This window comes from Lepisosteus platostomus, chromosome 5, assembly GCF_059453375.1.
Source record: "Lepisosteus platostomus isolate fLepPlt1 chromosome 5, fLepPlt1.hap1, whole genome shotgun sequence".
Taxonomy (NCBI): domain Eukaryota; kingdom Metazoa; phylum Chordata; class Actinopteri; order Semionotiformes; family Lepisosteidae; genus Lepisosteus; species Lepisosteus platostomus.
In genome coordinates, this window is record NC_142615.1 from 42,779,052 (window position 1) to 42,800,276 (window position 21,225).

Here is a 21,225-nt window from a genome sequence, read left to right on the forward strand (position 1 = left end):
TCCTAGCGCTAAAATGAGATGAACAGCTGAAATCGTTAGGACTCATGTGCAAGTATGAAACTAAAATGGCAAATTTCAAGAGTCTCAGTCAAATGTCCAGATCAAGTTTGTAGTTGTGTTTGTCGTGAGTATTCACGACACTATTGTGATCTCTGGTTTTGGCAAATTACTCAAACATTGCTCTGAGAATGCGTAACCTGTTTCGATAACTAGGGCCCTGTTGCCCAGGCTATGTCACATTTTTCATTTTTCTAAAGGCTCACACTTGGGCAGTGTACGAAAACAAATTCTAAATCATCTTGAGTGGTACTAAAATTTCTCAGTGTAGCACAGAATACTGATAAAAGAGACACTGATTTATAATAGAAGTGACTACGTTCCGTAACAGTCCAGCTCCTAACCTTATGAAAGAAGAACACCTGTCCTTCACAACTCGGAACTTTGCGTCTCTAGAAACAATCACACATTAACAATTAAATAGTCATTACAATTTTGCAAATTAATAATACAACTAAAGCGTGGGAAACTAGGTTACACAATTTTAAAGAAATCCCATAAAGAAAAAGAGCATAAACTCGTCTTGCATGTCTTGCAGGAGAAACTATTAATATGGATATAGGATTCTAGATTATAGCTTGCATCTAAAGCCTTGTGTATCTGGGTCTAGTAATGCTGTTCTTCAGACCAGGAACACACAAGATGCCCAGCCTGCTGGTGTTGGCTTGTTGACTGCAGCGTTGTCACTTGGGTTCTTTATGACCGCCAGGTTGGTGTATCGGTCCAGTTCTTCTGTTCCTGGATCAGGGTGTACTGGAGCGCAGCGCCGCCGCCACCGCCGGTCACTGGAAACACCCACCCGTGAGAAACATTTCGTTTTGTGAGCTGGCCCAGGGTGGAGCAGTGGCTCTGTGGCTCAAGATCTGTGCCTGTGGCTGGAAGGTTGCCAGTTCAAATCCCACAGCTGGCAGAGGAATCCTACTCTGGTGGGGTCCTGAGCAAGGCCCTTAACCCCAACTCTTCCAGGGGTGCTGTACAATGGCTCTGACCCCAGGCTCTCTCCTTATCTGTGTGTCCATGTGTCTCATGGAGAGCAAGCTGGGGTCTGTGAAAAGATAATTCCTAATATGAGAAATTGTAAAGGGTTAACATCTTAAAATGTGAAAAAGTCCAGGGGGGTGAATACATTTTCATCTCCGGGCGGGAGTACGCACCAGCCACTGTATAATGTACTCATAACCCTTAAAAACAGTAAATAGTAATAGACAAGTACCTTATTCCTCTTGGAAATGGATTTTAAGCTTGATGGTGGAAGTCTGTTTTCACAGCTACTCTCCCACTAAATTTGGCCTCTTAACTCTAAACGTTGCACCAGCACCTTGGTTCCCACTCAGGGTTACAGGTGTGCATAGATACATTAAGATGAAGCATGTGCATTGCGTTCACCTTAAGACCTACAGACAGTGAGGAGGGGCGACGCAAAGGATTGTGGGGTATGATGTCATGGCACACTACACCGCCATCACAGAACACGTCCGGCCTGCTGGGAGAGGTGTTAGTGGGGCCAGCAGGGGGGGGCTCACCCTGCGGTCTGTGTGGGTCCAAATGCCCCCGTAAGGTGACGGGGACACTGGACTGTAAAAAGGCACTGCCCATCGGATGATACTCAAAAAGAGTAGGGGTGTAACTTTCCATTGGCCTCCTAATAATCCCCATCTATGAAATGGCATCATTACTCTGATCTCCTCCCCACTGAGAGCTGCTGTGTGGTGAGCGTTCTGGCACACTATGGTTGCCGTCGCATCATCCAGGTGGATGCTGCACACTGGTGGTGGTGGAGGGGAGTCCCCATTACCTGTAAAGCGCTTTGAGTGGAGTGTCCAGAAAAGCGCTATATAAGCGTAAGCAATTATTGTTAACTACTGGTTAAGCTACAGAGCCCTTTCCCAAGCTATGCATTAACACTCCCATTCTGGAGCGGGAATATTCACGCTGGTAGCAGACAAAGTTTTTCTGTTCCCCTCCCCCTCGCCCTACGACCACCGCCAGCTGCCGCCGTCGCGATACAGTCCCAGCCAGGCCCAGCTCGAGGTGGGACCCCGGACCAGCTCCAGGAGCCGCCGGGTGTCGGCCGGGCCAGGACGGAGGCCAGGTCGCCGCGCCCATCCCAGCAGTACCGCCGGGCTTCGGGCCAGGTCTTGGGGCTGTTCAAAGAGGAAGGTGCGGCCGGGGCTGGGGGGTGTCAGCACTCACAGCCCTGGACGAGAGACGGTCCTTTACACCAGCAGCCATCCCACCCTGCAGCTCCCCCTGCTGGCAGCCCCACTGAAGCTCAGCAGGTGTGAGTCTGGTCAGTACCTGGAGGGGAGACCTCTGGGGAAAAACTAAGGTTGCTGCTGGGAGAGGTGTTAGTGGGGGCAGCAGGGGGTGATCTCACCATGCGGTCTGTGTGGGTCCAAATGCCCGAATACTGTAAAAAGTTGACATTCTTTGGCTAAGGCATGAAACCGAGGTCCTGACTCTCTGTGCTTAGTAAAAATCCCAGGTTACCCCAGTGTTGTGGCCAAATTTCCCCATGTCCTTTACCCATCATGGCCTCCTAATAACTGGCCTCATCCCTCTGCTCTCCTCTCCACTCCACAAACGGACTGGAACATCATTCAAGTGGTAGTAGTGGGATTCCACCTTACCTCGAAAGAGCTCTGAGTGGAGTGTCCAGAACAGCGCTATATATAAGTGTAAGGATGTGAGTGTATGGAACAATTACTGCAACACGTCAGCTACTCGGCTCTGTGCCTGTGGTGCAACCTATTCGAGGTCCGGTTAAGTATGATGAGAAGGAACTTGGCAAACAATCGTGCAGTGAAATAATCCAAATGATCCCAAAACAATGATCAGAATAAAGGAGGCACGAGTTCAGGTTACCGGTGATCGATGTGATAAGACACTGACCTGTTAAAAGCAGGTGGCGGAGTACGGTCCTCTTCATCACGGCAGAAGCTCCGATCTGTGAGCACAAAATCGTTGCCGGTGTGTTCCGTCTCTGTGCTGCCGTGCCTTTTTTGAACTGGTAAATTAGATCACGTGGCTAACAGGTTAACCGAATGCAAAAGGCAAAACTTGGTACACGTGGTGGACAGCACACTGGTGGAGTGGTTAGCATAGCTGCCTCACAGCTCTGGGTTCAATTCCTGACCTTGGAGCTGTCTGGGTGGAGTTTGCATGTTCTCTCCGTGTTCTTACTCTTCAGCTGCTCTGGTTTCCTCCCAGCAGTCCAACAATAGGCTGGTGCACAGTCTGTTAAATTGGTAAGTTTATTGGCGTCTGTGCGTGTGTGTATGTCCTGTGATGGACTGGTGTCCTGTCCAGGGGGTGTGCATGTGTGTGTGTCCTGATATACAGTAATAATAATAATAAGCTTTATTTTATATAGCGCCTTTAAAGGTGGCTTCTCAAAGCGCTTTACAGGATGACAACAATAAATAAGAGGAATACACAAGATAAAACACAATTACAATATACAGAGGAGACGTGGATGGTGGTACTAAGAGAAGCAGAGGGGTGAAGAATGGAACCAGTTCAGTAAGGCTTTTCTGAAGAAGAGGATTTTGAGTCTGGATTTGAAGCAGTTTAGAGAAGGTGACTCTCTGATATCTGACCGTGATTGGCTGGTGTCCTGTCCAGGGGCTGTGTGTGTGTGTCCTGTGATGGACTGGTGTCCCGTCCAAGCCGAGCTTGTCGTTTTGTAATCTTTAATCCACTGATCTGAGTCTTTACAAAACACAAAATTAAGGTTATGAAAATAAGGTTACATGATAATAGATAATAATGTAATAGAAACTGAATAAAACCCAATATGAATAGAGCTGCTATGAGTCCATGGTGTATGCAATATATTATGTCCAAGTAGAGCAGTATGTTGAATACAATGAAAACTGTATGTCCATGTAGTCATTACGGGCGATTAGCTAAAGGAGCCGCAGGTCGGCTGTTTATAATAATAATAATAATTGCTTACACTTATATAGAGCTTTTCTGGACACTCCACTCAAAGTGCTTTACAGGTAATGGGGAATCCCACTACCAATGTGCAGCCCCCACCTGGATGATGCGACGGCAGCCATAGTACGCCAGAACACTCACCACACACCAGCTTTCAGTGGGGAGGAGAGCAGAGTGATGAAGCCAGTTCAGAGATGGGGATTATTAGGAGGCCATGATTGATAAGGGCCAATGGGAAATTTGGCCAGGACACTGAGGTCACACCCCTACTCTTTTCGAGAAACGCCCTGGGATTGTTAATGATCACAGAGAGTCAGGACCTCGGTTTTACGTCTCATCTGAAGGACGGAACCTGTTTACAGTGTAGTCCCCATCACTATACTGGGGCATCAGGACCCACACAGACCGCAGGGTGAGCTCCCCCTGCTGGCCCCACTAACACCTCTTCCAGCAGCCACCTTAGTTATTACTGTCAACAAGGAAAGAATATTAGGAACATGAAAAGGCTGAATGTCTTAAATGCGTTTTTTTATACTGAAACAGAGGCGCGCACACGTCATTACAAATGCACACCCACACAGAGACAGCCGCAAGCACCCTGTGCAGAAATATGGCCTCCAATAGGAACAAAAAACTCCAGCCGGACAATTTGAGTGTTCAAACCAAGAACCCAACACGCACTCATGCTGGCAGCCTGCGCAGAAAAGCAGAAAGAACCACAAGCCTTCTCTGTTGGGAGGGGGGACACACACTCCCTCTCTCACACTCCTGCTTTCCTTAAATAGCTCATTCTTCATCTCTGGTTCCTACATACAGTATAGCAGCACTCAGTCTGCTTTGAATAAGCCATAAATCCAAGATTTGTTTTATCTGTTCCTCTTGTCTAGGCCTAGAGCTGCTTTTCATAAAAGAGCCGTTTGTATAAATAGCTAGGGTTACAGCTGAAGACACCAGCTTCATCCCTCAGTGTGAAACAAGCGTTCTACATCAAGAGTGAGAGAAGAGGGCGAGGCCTTGCATTTTAATTCATTTTTCTTCTGAAGACCCAGCTTCTCAGAGACAGGCTCAGCCCCCCCACCTACACAGAAGACCCACACGGTTACAAACATAGGCCTGAACAGAGTTCCACACACACAAACACACACACACGCTCGCACGCAAATGAGCTTGATAAAGATAAGTCAGGATAAAAACACACAAGCCTTACCCGTTCACAAATGTGATGTGCACCCCCACCTCTCTCACACTCGGCAACTCCTGAGCTGATTTCTTTAAACGGCTTATCCTTCATCTCTGATTCCTACGATACAGTATCACAGGGCTCCGTCTGCGTTGAATACATCATAAATCAAAGATGCATTTGGGTTCCAGCTGAAGACACCAGCTTCTCCCCTCAGTGTGTAACACGCATTATACGTCGGGAGAGAGAGAAAATTCATTGAATTTTCTTCTGAAAAGCCAGCTTCTCAGAGGCAGATTAAGCCACTCATGCGTTGTAGAGAGACAGTTAGAACTGCATCCTCACAGAGTCGAACACACACACAGACACGTCCTCTTGTTTTAGCAAATACACAAACCCGACGGCCCTCCCAACGATCCAGACACACACACACACACACACACACACACACACACACACAACATCAGCAGTCACTCTCGCATGCTGGACCCCCACTCAGTCCTCACCTCCAGCTCCTGCGAACTGCTTCGAATAAACTACATTAAGAAAATGAGGTTGCGTTCCGGTAGCAGGCCTTCCTGGGCACCAGTGTGAGTTGCACACTCATTTGGAAAAGCCCTTCTGCATCATCGGGCGTTGCTGCTTCACAGTGCTGGACCTGGGGTGTGGGGTGCTGTCTGTGTGGAGTTTGCATGTTCTCTCCCTGGTTTCCTCCAGGCGCTCCAGTTTCCACCCCCAGTCCAGGGACAGGCTGCCACTTTCACTGGGTGGCGCACCGTCGCCGTGGCAACATGGTAGGTCGGAGCCGATTTCAGAGATCCTGTAACCAGCACCTGTCTGAGAAACTGTTCACTGCCCCGACAGACAGGGAAACCTGTTATCACTGGACTCAGTTCCTCCATCCTGTCAGTGTGGGACACTCTCTTCAGACTAAAGAGACTCGGTTCCTTCAGCCTGGCAGTGTGAAACACTGCCTTCAGACTAAAAGGACTCAGTTCCTTCAGCCTGTCGGTGTGGGACACTCTCTTCAGACTAAAGGGACTCAGTTCCATCAGACTAAAGAGACTCGGTTCCTTCAGCCTGTCAGTGGGGGACACTCTCTTCAGACTAAAGAGACTCAGTTCCTCCAGCCTGTCAGTGTGGGACACTCCCTTCAGACTAAAGGGACTCGGTTCCTCCAGCCTGTCGGTGTAGGACATCCGGGCATGGGGAGGATACACAAACTCCACACAGACAACCGGTTGAACTTGGGGGGGGGGGGCTTGGCGCTTCAAGGCAGCAGCGCTACCCACTGTTGCCCTGCTTTCCACTTGAGATGACGAATCTCCAGAGCAACCTAACTTGTTGCCACAACACGAGGCGTAGCCCCTGCCTAGCGGGTTAACCATTAACCCCCTTGTGATTTCGTTTTTCAGCTCCTGGGCTGTGGTCTCTATTCCTGTTCTTGTTCCTGGTCTGTTTGCTCATAAGGGAACCAAAGCTGCTCTTGTTTAGGGGCTCGGAGACGCTCTTCCACAATTCTGCCCCCTCCAGTCCCATCATCAGGTGAGTTGTGTGGCTCTCTTGGCAGTTTGTGTGGGTCGTTCCTGGACAGCCGTTTAGGATTCATTTTTACGTTGTTGGATCAGTGCTTTCGGTCTAGAAGGGGGTGCATTTTTCAGCTTTTCTCAAGACTGCAAAAAAAAACCCCAGCAAAAGTGCTAGCAGGAGGCAGAGGACTTATGGGATAGTGTTGTGGTTCTGTTTAAAGAAACCAGTAACATTCAGGGCAAAATTTCCTTTTGCTTCTTTGTTGCTAGTTTTTACTGTTTTGTTACTTTATTGCCATTATTAACTACATCATTCTTCCTGTTTTTCCTTGTGATGAGTCTGATATACAGAGCCCTGCAAAGGTATTTGACGCTTTTTAGAATCTATTTCCTTCGGGCCTCATGAGCACATTCAACGCTCAGTGGATTTTACAAGATGTGTGCAGTGCTCTTCACATTTCATTACTTGTAGCCACAAGCCTTTGAACCGGCAATTCATATTTAGGTAGTGTCCACAACCCACTCCACGCATTCAAAGTAAAAACCCCAAAAATAAATAGAGCATATGAAAGAAGCACATGATTCTAACTCTTTGTATTGGCATACCTCAGTTATGTGCACAAAATTATCTTCACAAGCCACACCATGAAAGTGGCCTCCCGTCTGTGTGCAATACTAGGGGTTCTCATGATTTCAGAATAAATTGTAGTAGTGAATTTCAAAGCAAAGATTCAATAATGAAAATGAAGGAGCTAGTTTTATAAAGCAGCAGATCAGGAGCAAGGTTTAAAACACCTCCAAGATGTTTGATATCCCTTGAAGCGCGGCGAAGTTGATCGTTAAGAAGTAAAAGGCCCGCCAGACAATATCTGTAGCCAGAAATCTGTGACTCGCACTCGATCCTCTCTTGTCTCCTGATACTGTATGTGAAAGATGTGATTAAGACAGCATTTTTCCCCCACCTTAGAAATACTGCCCGCATTAGGCAGTTTTTATCAAGTGCCTGCTTCATGCATTTAGAACGTCAAGGCTTGTTATCCGCTGTTAGTGGATTTTTCATACGTGTCCTGCAAAGATCTCTTTTCGCAGCTAACCTTGATATTTCTCCCCAGTCAGAAGCGGGAGTGCTTTCTGTCGCTATCCCTCTCATCCGACCAAGAGCCAGACAGATGACCCGCTGTGCTTGTAACCCTGAATTCCTTTTGGCTTGTCATCTTGCCCAACGAAAATCCCAGCTAAATCCAGAAAATTAAGCACATCCACCCCAAAACCCTCACAGATACTCTGCCTCTCCACTCCCCAAAGCAATCATTTCTGGTTTCAGCCCGTTGCCTTATTCAGGTGTAACGATTCGCCTCTCCAGCCTTTTGTTTCCTCTTCCTGCCTCTGTTCCTGATCCCGTTGGGGGCGTATTGGTCTGGGCCTCTGTGGCGCACTTGGTTAGCGCTTTCGGCTGTTACTTAAAAGATGGGTGGTTCAAGCCCACCAGGCACCGTAGCTTGAAGTGTAGTGCGCTGGTTTGTGTTCGATGAGAGCCTGAGTTCAAATCCACAGACTTTCAGGGCGTTGTATGGCCAGCAGCCACTGGAGCTCAGCAGGTGGGAGCCTGGTCAGTACCTGGAGGGGAGACTCCTGGGAAAGCTGAGGCTGCTGCTGGAAGAGCTGTTATTGGGGCCAGCAGGGGGCACTCACCCGGCGGTCTGTGTGGGTCCTGATGCCCCAGTATAGTGACGGGGGACACTATACCGTAAACAGGTGCCGTCCTTCAGATGAGATGTAAAACCGAGGTCCTGACTCAGAGGGCTGTCTGTGTGGAGTTTGCATGTTCTCCCTTTGTTGGCCTGAGTTTCCTTCAGGTGGTCCGGTTTCCTCCCACAGTCCAGAACCAGAATGGTGCGGTTAATTGACTTCTGGGAAAACTGGGCTCTGGTGTGAGTCTGTTTGTGATAGACTGGTGTTAGTGGGGCCATCAGGGTGCGCTCACCCTGCGGTCTGTGTGGGTCCTGATGCCCCAGTATAGTGACGGGGGACACTATACTGTAAACAGGCGCTGTCCTTCAAATGAGTCGTAAAACCGAGGTCCTGACTCTCTGTGCTCATTAACAATCCCAGGGCGTTTCTCAGAAAGAGCATTGTTCTCGGCTTTGTGAGCAAGGTCCTGAACACAGAGTGAAATCAATATGCACACTGCAACCGGCACTCCCACTGGATTGTTCATTAGAAAGATTTGGGTGTCAAAAGCCAGACCCGGGGGCTGTCCTGAAGATTCATCATTCGTTCTCCAGCTCTTCTCAACTTCAGGGTTGGGTCGGATGTCCTGTGGAAGTCACGATGGATGTGCAGGCTCTGGGTTCTCTCTCGGCCGATACAAGACCCATCTAGTCTCATCTTCGATGCAACATACACAGTTTTTGCCCCTTTCATCTTGTACACATTGCGCGCACTACATGTTACTACCTAAGCAAAAGCGTAAGAGTTATCGCTGGGATCTGTTGATTTCCCCTTTATCAGGAGGTTTGTTAATACATGATAAAGCTGTCTTTGGTTTAAAGGGGGACTACAATGCTAGCTTCTGGCTTAGAGTGAATCAGCATCGACAACCACAATAAAAGCAAAATGTACACAGTAACTTGGAAAACCTCCCATTTACATCCCAAAGCAGACTGAATCTCCAGGTCTGCGCAGCGGCGTGTTCTGCGATTCAGAACAAAGCAACAAAACTCTTTTCTGGACACTCCACTCAGAGCTCTTCACAGGTCATGGGGATCCCACTACCGTCACCAGTGTGCAGCCCCTACCTGGATGATGCTCCAGTCCGCTCAGCACACAGCAGCTCTCAGTGGGGAGGAGAGCAGAGGGATGAAGCCAGTTCAGAGAGGGGGGGTGATTAGGAGGCCAGGATGGGTAAAGACCAGGTTCTGCGATTCGAGGGCCACAAAACTCCCGGTGAGGCGGAGCGGCCCTGTGACCCTGTAAACATACAGGGCCTGTGGATCCGTCTTTTTTAATCCAGTAGAAATACTGCTCTGGACTTCGACAGTAACTTGTTCCATTTGAGTCTTCCCCACAAATGGCACAAGCCAGAACTCCTTTTGGAACGTCCTTCCTGCGGGGATAACGAAATCCGAACGCAAAGCACCCAAACGCACTGGTTTTCTGGGGTCAGAGGTCAGACGAGACGGAGCCCTCCCCCCCCATTAAACGGACTTGAGGGAGATTTAAGCACCCAAGCAGTGCTGGGGTTTCTGGGATTTCTTTAAGGATGCAGACAAGGGCACTGTGGCGATTTGGCCTCAAAGCCATGAGGAGGATGCATCACAGATACGTCATACAGGCTCCGAAGGCTGGAGGTTTATTGCCCTTTGAGTTACAACAGTGTGCTATTCAAGAGGGAGAGAGAATTAATCATTGTTGACACTTCTACAGCGCTTTTCTGGACGCTCCTCTCAAAGCTCTTCACAGGTCATGGGGATCCCCTCCAGCCCCACCAGTGTGCAGCCCACCTGGATGATGCTCCAGCCCGCTCAGCACACAGCAGCTCTCAGTGGGGAGGAGAGCAGAGGGATGAAGCCAGTTCAGAGAGGGGGGTTGTTAGGAGGCCATGATGGGTAAAGGACAGGGGGGGAATTTGGTCAGGACATCGGAGTTACACCCCTACTATTTTCCAGAAACACCCTGGGATTGTTAATGACCACAGAGAGTCAGGACCTCAGTTTTACGTCTCATCCCACTAACAGCTCTTCCAGCAGCAGCCTCAGTTTTCCCAGGAGTCTCCCCTCCAGGTGCTGACCAGGCTCCCACCCGCTGAGCTCCAGTAGCTGCTGGCCACACAACGCCCTGAAAGTCTGTGGATTTGAGCCCCCCCCGCTGTCCCCACTATCCCCTCTCCCAGCAGCAGCCTCAGTGTTTTCCCAGGACTCTCCCCTCCAGGGACTGGCCAGGTTCTCACCTGCTGAGCTCCAGTGGAGGGGGCTGCCGGCTGGGGGGGGCTGCCAGCTGGGGGAGCTGCAGGGTGATATGGGTGCTGGCCATAAGGACGGAGAGAGACTGCAGGCAGAGAGAGAGTCTCTTGTCTGTAGATCTAATGTTAATTGTATATGTTTTGGCAACACCGACTTATTCATTGGTCATGTCAATAAGGCTTAGTGAATTGAATCAAGTCTCTTGTAGCTGGCCAGAGGGCATAAGAGAGCAAGGAAGTTTGGGGTGCCCCCCCTTATATACTGTAGGGTGAAGAGGGGCAGCAGAACAGGGGGTAACAGCGCAGTCCGACACTTGAGGGGCAGTGGAATTCAACAGTAGATAATGAAGGAAGAAGACCGGCATCATCAGTCAAAATGAATGTCAATAAAATGTGTGGGACCGCAAATCTGCGTTCAGGTAGAAATCCTGCTTCGCCAGATGTGACCTCGCCCCACATTGACCCCTTGGGTCGAAACCTGAGCCTTTCTCGTTCTGTCACAAATGATCGGAAAGCAGTGGCTTCAAAAAGCTCTTGGACCATGAATGTGTGTCTCCCCCCTTTTTTTTCCCCCACCATTTGCCGCAGGTAAAGCACCGTGCCAATGACATCATTGGCGACCCAGTTGCTGTGACGCCAGTCCACCGCAAGGTCAGTGGCTTGACATCACATTTCACGGTGCTGCCGGTGTACGGGGGGCCTGAATCCTTTGGAAGATACAGCTCACTCTGTTGGAGGCCCGCAGTACAAGGCCGCAGCATATCGGCGTTCAGGTAGAAATTCTGCTTCGTGCGAGCCAGATGTGACCTCGCCCCATGTTGACCCCTTGAGTCGAAACCTGAGCCTTTCTCGTTCTGTCACAAATGATCGGAAAGGAGTGGCTTCAAAAAGCTCCTGGACCATGGATGTGTGTCTCCCCCTTTTTTTTCCCCCACCGTTGGCCGCAGGTAAAGCGCCGTGCCAGGTAAAGACCCGGTTGCTGTGACGCCAGTCCATCACTGGCTTGACATCACACCCGAGCCACAGTGACATCACACCCGATGTCTCAGCCCTCCTTTAGTCATAGTCTTTAGTCATTTTTCTGTTTCTTTGTGCAGGAGACATGGCCACCACCACCTCCAAGTATTTGCAGTGTGCCCTGGCAGGATTTGTCCTGGGGGTTATAGTGACATTCGGGTACGTACAGCTCAGAGTTTGCTTTACAGCTTGGCTGCGGTTGATGCAGCCAGATTGAGAAAACTGTCTATTTTATCAAAAGAATTTCAAAGAATACTCATGCTTTGGCGGCATTAACAGATAACCACTTTACCTTTCACTTCGTCTTTATGGGCTTACAGACAGTACATCCATGCATTTTTCTAGCTGCTTCTTTCAATTCTCGGTCGTTGGGGAGCTACAGTCTGTACCAGCAGGGTTCACCCTGGACAGGACACCAGTCTATTACAACACACACACACACCGATATTGACTCACACATTACTCCAATTGACCTACCAGCAAGTCCAGGAACTCGGGGAGGAAGCTGTAGCTGCCCATGGTAATCCATGCAGACACGGGTAGAACATGCAAACGCCACACAGACAGCACCCCAGGTCCCAAAGTGAACCCAGAGCGCCCAGTGATTTAAGGTTGCAATGCTAGCAACTGCACCACTGAATCATATATTTTTTTACCTGCTTGCGCAACCCAAAAGTTACAGTTTTGCAATGCGTTGACAAATAACAAATAATAGGCTAAGACAAATAACTTAGTTATTTACAGTGTTGCCAGAATGTTGCCTTTGCGTGGCTGTTTTTCTCCTGTATTTCAGCTCTCCATTTGTGCTCAGATCCCCACCCCCCTGAGGGGGTGTTTGTAACCTTGAGTTACTCAAATGATAACGCCCGGTGGTTTATGGTATGTGGATGGTGTGTTGCAGTGTCAGTGAGAGTGCCGTGGGTGGGACTATTGGTGTGCTGGTTGTTCTTTCTTACCTAAGGCATAGACAATCTATCCACCTCTTGGTCATCCTGAGTGGCGTTTCTTTGAGCAAAATATTCCTCCTGTCCTGACTGGAGGGAGCTCACCCAGCTGTGTCTGGAGAGAAGCCAGGGTATCGGCTTCAACCACGCGGCTGGGCAGCTTGTTCCACACCTCCACCACCCTTTGTGTAAAGAAGTGCCTCGTGTTCTCGGTCCCCAAGTGCTCTTCCTTGCAATTTGCACTTTTGTCCCCTGCTCAGTGTTTCACTTTTCATTTTAAAGAAGTTGTCTGTGTTTTCTCTCTCAATGAATTTTGAAAAATGAGATTAGAGTTGCCTCTTATGAGTTGGCTGACTGAAGTGCTTCCCTGGAATGTTGCTTGAAGTGCTTTGCCTTCCAATCCTCATTCTTTCAGACACATTAACACAAAATGTGTCTGAAAGTGATAAGATAAGGATAATAGAACAATTAATAATGATTATGTAGTGCCAGAGTAAGCATAAAAATCCCTAAAGGCATTCTTTAGTAATCCATTCTGCATGAGCTGCCTCACTAAACAAATGGGTGATGAATCAAAATCAAGACTGAAAGCGTTCAAACGTTTTGTTTTGCATATACTGAATTATTCAGATTCTTGCACGTGGTCACGTGAGATGGGATTAAGCCAAAATGCATCACACTCAAGCAACAGACTGAAGAATAGGGAAGGAAAGACCTCTAGACCTCATGAGTCAAAGTCCTAGTGATTGGGTACATAAAGAAATTCAAATGATCAGAATAGCCTGAACAAGGGTGAAGCATGATGGGATTCTGTGTGGCGTGACATAGAATGGAAATTGGCAATGGTTGTTCAGCTCCTTCTCGGGGGACGTTGGCTTATTTTCCCTGTGTTATGTAGTTCTGGGAAGAAGTTAGCTGCTCGTTGTGAAGATATGTGTGTTATCCTCTGAGTGCGTCTGTGTTTGTAGGGTAGAGTCAATAGAGCTGGGAAGGTCATGGTGATGATGAGAGCTGAAGTGAGTTTTATATCCAGCAGGGCTGAGCTAAGTCAGCCCCGATGGCTTTATAAAGGTTGTTTTATTGACCCACCTGGCCCCAGTTATCCCTTTGAAGAGGAGCGGGCAACGCTGTTTTTATAGTTTGGGGTTAGAAATATTCAGCGTGGATGAGGGATGAGTGCATTTCAAATTGAAAAAAAAAACATGTGCACAGTAACACAGTAACAGTAATAGATCACATTTCCAGGTCTGCCCAGCACCATGTTCTGTGATTCAAAACGAGGCAACAAAATGTCCGTTGAGGAGGAGCGGCCCTGTGACACTGTAAACAAGCAGGCTTGTGGATCTGTCTCTTTTTGATCCAGTAGAAATACTCCTTTCGACTTGCAGTCGGTTTTGCCCACAAATACTGCGTATTTGTTAACTTTGCATGCAGATCACATTGGAACATTTCTGTGGTGTAATGTCTGCTGCACAACCTGGACTTATTCCTCCGTACCTCACATTGCCTTAATCATCACAGGGACTAGTGAGCAGGAAGGGCTGCATCACATCACTCTTCGGGGAACTCGAAGGCGAGTTTGCGACACCCCCATCTTTCCCGAACACACTGCTGTGTACAGTACAGTATGACTTCATGATCCAAGGATGTGCATTGACATTGCCACGTTCAGTTAAGAGCCTGTTTGTACAGGCAAATCCTCAGAGCGTTGAATGGGAACTTGAACAGAAAGGCACTTTGCATGATTTGGATTATCTTCATGAGTGTGACCACGTGCTGCTGCGTACAGTATGAGGTCTTCCTCCACGTGATATAGCAGGAGATACAGGAACAGGAGTTATAAGGTTTAGAAAACATGATGTTAAAGGGTTCATCCCCACATTTGTAATGAATATCTGATATTGTTTCATCCACAGATATTTAGGCACTAAACCTCCAGCGATTCTGAGTTGTATTGCGTGGTAAGTATACTTCAGCGATGCTCCTATCAAGACCTTTTAAGATTCATGACATATATGTCTAGGTCATTCGAGAGTCATGGAAGAGCCAGAGCCTATCCCAGCAAGCAACAGGCACAAGGTAGGATCCACCCTAGAAGGCCGCCAGTCTATTGCAGAGCACACATTAACACACACACACGCAAACATGCGCACACACACTCGCACCAGGACCTCTTCTCCCAGAAGCCAGTTGGCCTACTGCTATGTCTTTGGGCAGTGGGAGGAAAGCCTTCGAAATGTAGGGAGAACATGCAAACTCCACGCAAACAGTGCTTCAGGAACTGAACTCAAAGCCTCAGCCCTCCGAAGCAGTGCCAGCATGCTGCCCAGGTTTAGATACAAATCTTTGGAATTATGTTGAATACTTTTGCATAAAAAAACTTACTTCCCAGCACCTGATCTGCTCCACACATGGTTGTACTTCAAAGCCTGGGAGAATTTAAAAAGAAAGCCTTTTAAACTCATTTTATTAAGGGCTTCTCGATAATAACAGCTCTTCTCCGTTCTATTTTTCTTAGTGCCCCTCCCAAATACAGTAGGAAATACTGGAACAACATTCCAGGGATTAATGTCAGTCCAGAGGGGTAGGTATTGTCTTTCATCCATTTGAGAAACATTTCCAGTGAGTTTGTGGTAAAAGTCAAGTCATCTTTAAATCATAAAAGAATCCTTAATAAATCAGTTCAACCCCACGTTATCTTGTGAACTAGCTTGTTAGAATGATTTGACTTGGAAGCACCAAATGAAAACACACACATGAAAATGCATTAGCAAGTTCAGTTTGAACTGTTTAAAACCTCAGAAATGGGATTTCAGGCCCAGCAAACTTTGACTTGGAAAGGATACACAGAACAGGCCTGGCAAGGGTCTTGAATTGAAGGGACCCCCTTGGACATCTAGCCAGAAACACCGGATAAAAATATCCAGAACAAAAACGGGGGGAAAAACATTTTTCAAAAGTCAGTTTTGCAAGTTGTGGCACACCTAGGATATAATTTTATCTTTCCAGGTCTTCTCTTGTGTGTTTGCTGCCTTAGATGAAAAAATAACCAAGATTATTGAACAAATCTAAAGAATTCTGTGTGTGATTTTTTTTTAATGAAGACTGGTCTTGGAAGGATTTTCTCTGCCTTCCAAATATGTGAAATAAATATTTCTACTTGTTATATCAGCCTTCTCCTTAGCCAGTTGAAAAAAACTTTTATTGTGTGCTTCTTTAGCATGTAAAGTTAGTTTTTACTCTGGAAATGTGCTTTTTTTCCAAGGGATGTTGAAAATAACATTGGTGTTATGTTTTGATTTTGATTTATAATACGCCCATGGTGCAGTTTCTGTCTGAAGTGCTGTTGTCAATATTATGCAATTGATTTGTTTCTTGCAAACAAGTTGTGCTGTTGTGAAAACAAACTTTATGGTTGTATTTCGAAGATATTGGAGAACATTTGCATTTTCAGTACTTGGAGAAACATTTAAAAATAGTTTGCTTATGGAAATGAAAAGTGAACTGTTAACTGTAGTTTATGCGTTGTTCCAGATGGGGACAAAATGGTTGTATAGTCTCTCCCTTAATGCTATAAGAGTACAGATTTTGACAATGTCTTACGTAAAACGCTTGTCTTAAGATTTATCCCTTTTTAATCCAGTTGGGAAGTAGGTAAACATATCTTGAAGTACCTCTCTACGACAATGATTCTGTTTATTATCTCTGGAGCTGTCTTATACCTTACTTCAGAATAACCCAAGTCCTCGCATCCCCGCACTGGCTTCCAGTCAATAATGAATTTCAAGTGATGTCTGCTATAAAGTTTTGTATTGTATTCTTTCCATCAGTTGCATTCCATCCCCTGATTTGAATAGCGTTCCATAGTGGTCTTTGGGTAATGGGCACGTAATGTCTTAAGTGAATCAGTTATTGATATCATGGGCCTTAGTTACTGTGTAGCTTGCCGATCTTTAAGCACCAGGGTGGAATGTAGTCTGTGTGGGCTCTCCATGCTACCAGTTAAGGGGGATATGCCAGAGCTCCAGTACTTATAATCACTGGCCTGGACCCAAATGTCTACTAGATGTACTGTAAGAGCACAGCCCAGTTTGGACCACATTTCCCACTTCCTTAATCTGTAGGTTAAGGAAGTGCTGCCCTTAGTCATCTGACCAGTTTTGGGAAGACAATTGGCAAGGGGACTAAAACCAGGTTAAAAAAAAAGCAGCAGCTCCTTCATCCCCCGGAGGATTCTGGGGAATGTAGTCCAGACATCTTATTGCACGAATGGAATTATCCCCAAAATAAAATACATATAGCAGTTTACTTACTATATCACTCACACTAAAGATGACAAATACACATTTCCTGTTTGTAAAGAGGAAATGTTTTGGACATCGATGTCCCAATAATTGTGTGGACTGTATATCTGACAACCGTATGACTGTCGATTGCTGTTGCTGGAGATCTTTCAAAGTAAGACACGACATTATTGACCCCCAAAGAGAAAATTGAGGCGTTACAGCAGCCCAGCCCAAGAAAAGCAAGGATCAGACTAAGCTAAAATCAGAATAACCACAGCATTAGAATAATTAAATAAGTACGTAGAATTCAAAATAAAATAAATAAAGTTGACAAAATTGGTGTGTGCAAAATATGTTTATAGACACTGTAAAGCAATAAAAGATGTGCAAAATGTCCAGAAAACATTATGTATAAAATGTATAAATTATGTATATTGATGCAGTGTCACAAAGTGCATGAGTGTAACATGCTGTCCATAGATGAGCAGATGAAGGGCTAACAGTCCTAGCCTAGGGCAGCGTTATACACCCTGACAGCCGCCGGGAGGAAAGACCTGCAGAAACGTTCCCCTGAACGCTGTAGCTGGAGCAGTGCTCCGCTCCCTAATAACAGTCCCATGAAGCGGATGAGAGGTGTTGTTAGCGAGACAGATTTACCTCCCTGATGTCCTAACAGTGTCACGGAGCAAGACTGGACAAGCGTTTTGTGCTGGATCAAGGAGAAGTAACATGCCCTGCCTGTCACTACAACAGCACGACTTAAATGTGTGATGAATGCAATCCCAGCTCACACAGATTTAACGATGCCCAGCTCCATCTGTTGGTCAGTAATAATAATAATAATTGCTCACACTTATATAGCGCTTTTCTGGACACTCCACTCAAAGCGCTTTACAGGTAATGGGGAATCCCACAACCACCACCAATGTGCAACATCCACCTGGATGATTCTCCAGTCTGCTCAGCACACAGCAGCTCTCAGTGGGGAGGAGAGCAGAGTAATGTAGCCAATTCATAGAGAGGGATTATTAGGAGGCAATGATTGGTAAGGGCCAATGGAATATTTGGCCAGGACACCGGGGTTACACCGCTACTCTTCTCGAGAAACGCCCTGGGATTGTTAATGACCACAGAGTCAGGACCTCGGTTTTACGTCTCATCCGAAGGACGGCGCCTGTTTTCAGTATAGTGTCCCCATCACTTTACTGGGGCATTAGGACCCACATGGACTGCAGGGTGAGCACCCCCTGCTGGCCCCACTAACACTTCTTCCAGCAGCAACCTTAGTTTTTCCCAGGAGGTCTCCCATCCCATCTGTGTCATAACACCGTCACCTCCGGGTTTTCAATCCCTGAGATTATAAGTGAAAATGAGGCGCCAGCTGGAACTGGGGTCTCCAGATCTCTGATCGCCTCTCGCTCGTGTCCCAGGATGAGAGACATGCTGACCGTCACCCCCTGGCTGGCTCCTATCGTCTGGGATGGGACCTTTGACCCCTTGATCATCGACAGCATTAACAAGCCCCTCAATCTCACAATAGCAACCACTGTCCTCGCGGTCGGCAAGTAAGACGTGTTGATCACAAAGAGTACTTAACAGAAATATGTCTTCTGTATCCGTGACTTCTTTTAGAATGTGCTCTCCTACACTGGGAGGAGGCACTGTTCCAGATCCCCTGTATCAAGACTAAGAGAACATTTACTTTCTTTCTAACTAAAAGCGTTCTATTGTTGAACACTAAAACAAAAAGAGGCTGGCCTCTTATTACTACTGTCATTTTTAGACTCTTCACAAGCTAATTGTTTGATTCAAATCTAATGCTAGCAGGCATATCGCTCTGCAGCTCACAACTGGCAACCCCACTGGAGCTCAGCAGGTGAGAGCCTGGAGAAGAGACTCCTGGGAAAGCTGAGGTTGCTGCTGGGAGAGGTGTTAGTGGGGTCAGCAGGGGGCGCTCACACTGCTGTCCATGTGGGTCCTCATGCCCCAGTATAGTGACGGGGGACACTATACAGTAAAAAGGCACCGTCCTTCTGATGAGACGTAAAATTGAGGTCCTGACTCTGTGGTCATTAACAATCCCAGGGCGTTTCTCGAAAAGAGTAGCAGTGTAACCCCAGTGTCCTGGCCAAATTTCCCATTGGCCTTTACCAATCATGGCTTCCTAATAATCCACATCAGTGAATTGGCTTCATCACTCTGCTCTCCTCCCTACTGAGAGCTGGTGTGTGGTGAGCTTTCTGGCGCACTATGGCTGCCGTTGCATCATCCAGGTGGGGGCTGCACATTGGTGGTGGTACTGGGATTCCCCATTACCTGTGAAGAGTTAGGGAGTGTCCAGAAAAGTGCTATTTAAGTGTAAGCAATTATTATTATTATTATTATTATTATTAATGGTACTGAAGTTCTGATTGAGCGGTGCCATTGAATGTTTTGTATTATGGTATTGCATTGTTGTTGTACCGCATTATTATTGTCGAAAATGTTACGTGTTCATGAGCTTTTTATGTGCAAGACAAGTTCACTCAAGGGCAAGAGAGGTCGATGCAATTCACTTCTGGATTCCTTAACCACTGGCTGAGGGGTAAACCATTTCAGTAAAACACAAATTCAGGCTGGCACATTTAACTGGCTCTGGGGGGGGGGGGGGGGGCTAAACTCTTGATGTTGATTTTTGAATATATTTCACTTCGTATAGGCAAGCTCTCAAAAATGCCTGGAAAAAGGAGTCGGCAGGAAAAATCTCTAGCAGGGCTGAAAGTTAGGATCCGCTATTGAAAAGGCCCTGGAAAGGGAAAATATCTCTTCCGAGGGGTAGAGAAAAAAGAGTGGGGTTTCCAGGCAAGCAGTGGGAATATGGCAGGTTACAACCTGGATGGGACGCCAGTCCATCTCATGGCAAACGCATAGACAGACGCTCACACACACACTCATAGCAGGGCCAATTTTCCCCAGACACCAATTTACACACCACCACGTCTTTGGACTGTTGGAGGAAGCCGGAGCACCCAGAGGAAACCCACTCTAACCCAGGGTGAGATCATGCGAAATAGCACCCCAGGGCCCCATCACCGCGAGGAAGCAAAGACTAACCACCACGTCCCCTCTGTTCCCGAACCATCCTCCCTCTTTTCCCAGGTACATGCGCTTCCTGAAGGGGTTCCTCAAGTCGGCGGAGAAGCACTACCTGGTGGGGTTCCGGGTGCACTACTACGTCTTCACTGACCAGCCGGGGGAGGTGCCGAAGGTGTCCCTGGCCCCCGGGAGAAACCTCACCGCCATCCGGGTGCCCAAGTTCGACCGCTGGCAGGAGATCTCCCTGAGAAGGATGGAGATCATCCGGAAGACCAACAAGGAGCAGATCCGGGGGGAGCCCATTATATTTACATGGACATGCACTTCCAGAACCACGTGGGGGCGCCTGGTTCTATTACAGTCACCGGGACCAGTTCCCCTATGAGCGCCGGCCGGCCCCCACCGCCTACGTCCCCTTCAACCGAGGCGACTTCTACTTCCAGGTGGCCGTGTTCGGGGGGCTCATCGACGACGTGTACTGGCTGGTCAAGACCTGCCAGGAGAACCTGCTGGTGGACAAGAGGAACAACATCGAGGCGGCCTGGCAGGAGGAGAGCCACCTGAACAAGTACCTGATATGCAACAAGCCCACCAAGCTGCTTTCTTCCGAGTACATCTGGGACGACCAGAAGCAGCGTGTGAACGAGGTCAGGGTCATCCGCTTCTCCACTGTCCGGAAGAACCTTGCCGAAGTCCAGGATAACTAGACAGCTGCGGTGGATCCTCCCGGATGTGCATTTGAGCCAGCAGTACTGACCGAAAGTGAGGCCGGTTCAACCTTACAGGAACACACACACATTTTAATCTCATTCCATCCCTTCGTTTTCCGACCCCTTTATCCGATTCAGGGTTGCAAAACCAGGGATGCCTCCTGGAATGGACCCGCGTTCTGTGTGAGGAGAGACGTGTGGGCCACGTAATTTGTCACTGTATTTTGTCATACAGTTCAAGAGCTTTCGAAATAAAAACTCCCTATTTGCAATATAACACAAGGTCCTGGTGACAGTTTCTGTTCATGTGATCTGCAGTGATCTGCTGCATATTTGCAAGATGCTGATATAGGCTGCACGTGCACTCTTAAAACAAAGGGGAGCTGCACGGCTATTTTTATAGGTTAGAGAGAATCGCCATTGATGAGCGCATTTCAAACCACAATAAAAGTAAAACTTACACAGTAACTTGTAAAAGCTCCAATCTGCATCACAAAATAGATTCAGTGAGGAAACAAGACTTC

General features: G+C 47.5%; 1 protein-coding gene and 1 pseudogene across 1 annotated transcript in view; both read left to right on the forward strand.

The window, feature by feature from the left end:
* Positions 1 to 21,225, forward strand: part of LOC148666772 (scavenger receptor cysteine-rich type 1 protein M130-like) — a 361,406-nt gene that overhangs the window by 295,226 nt on the left and 44,955 nt on the right. The window lies entirely within an intron of this gene.
* Positions 1,501 to 20,983, forward strand: LOC148666798 (globoside alpha-1,3-N-acetylgalactosaminyltransferase 1-like; annotated as a pseudogene).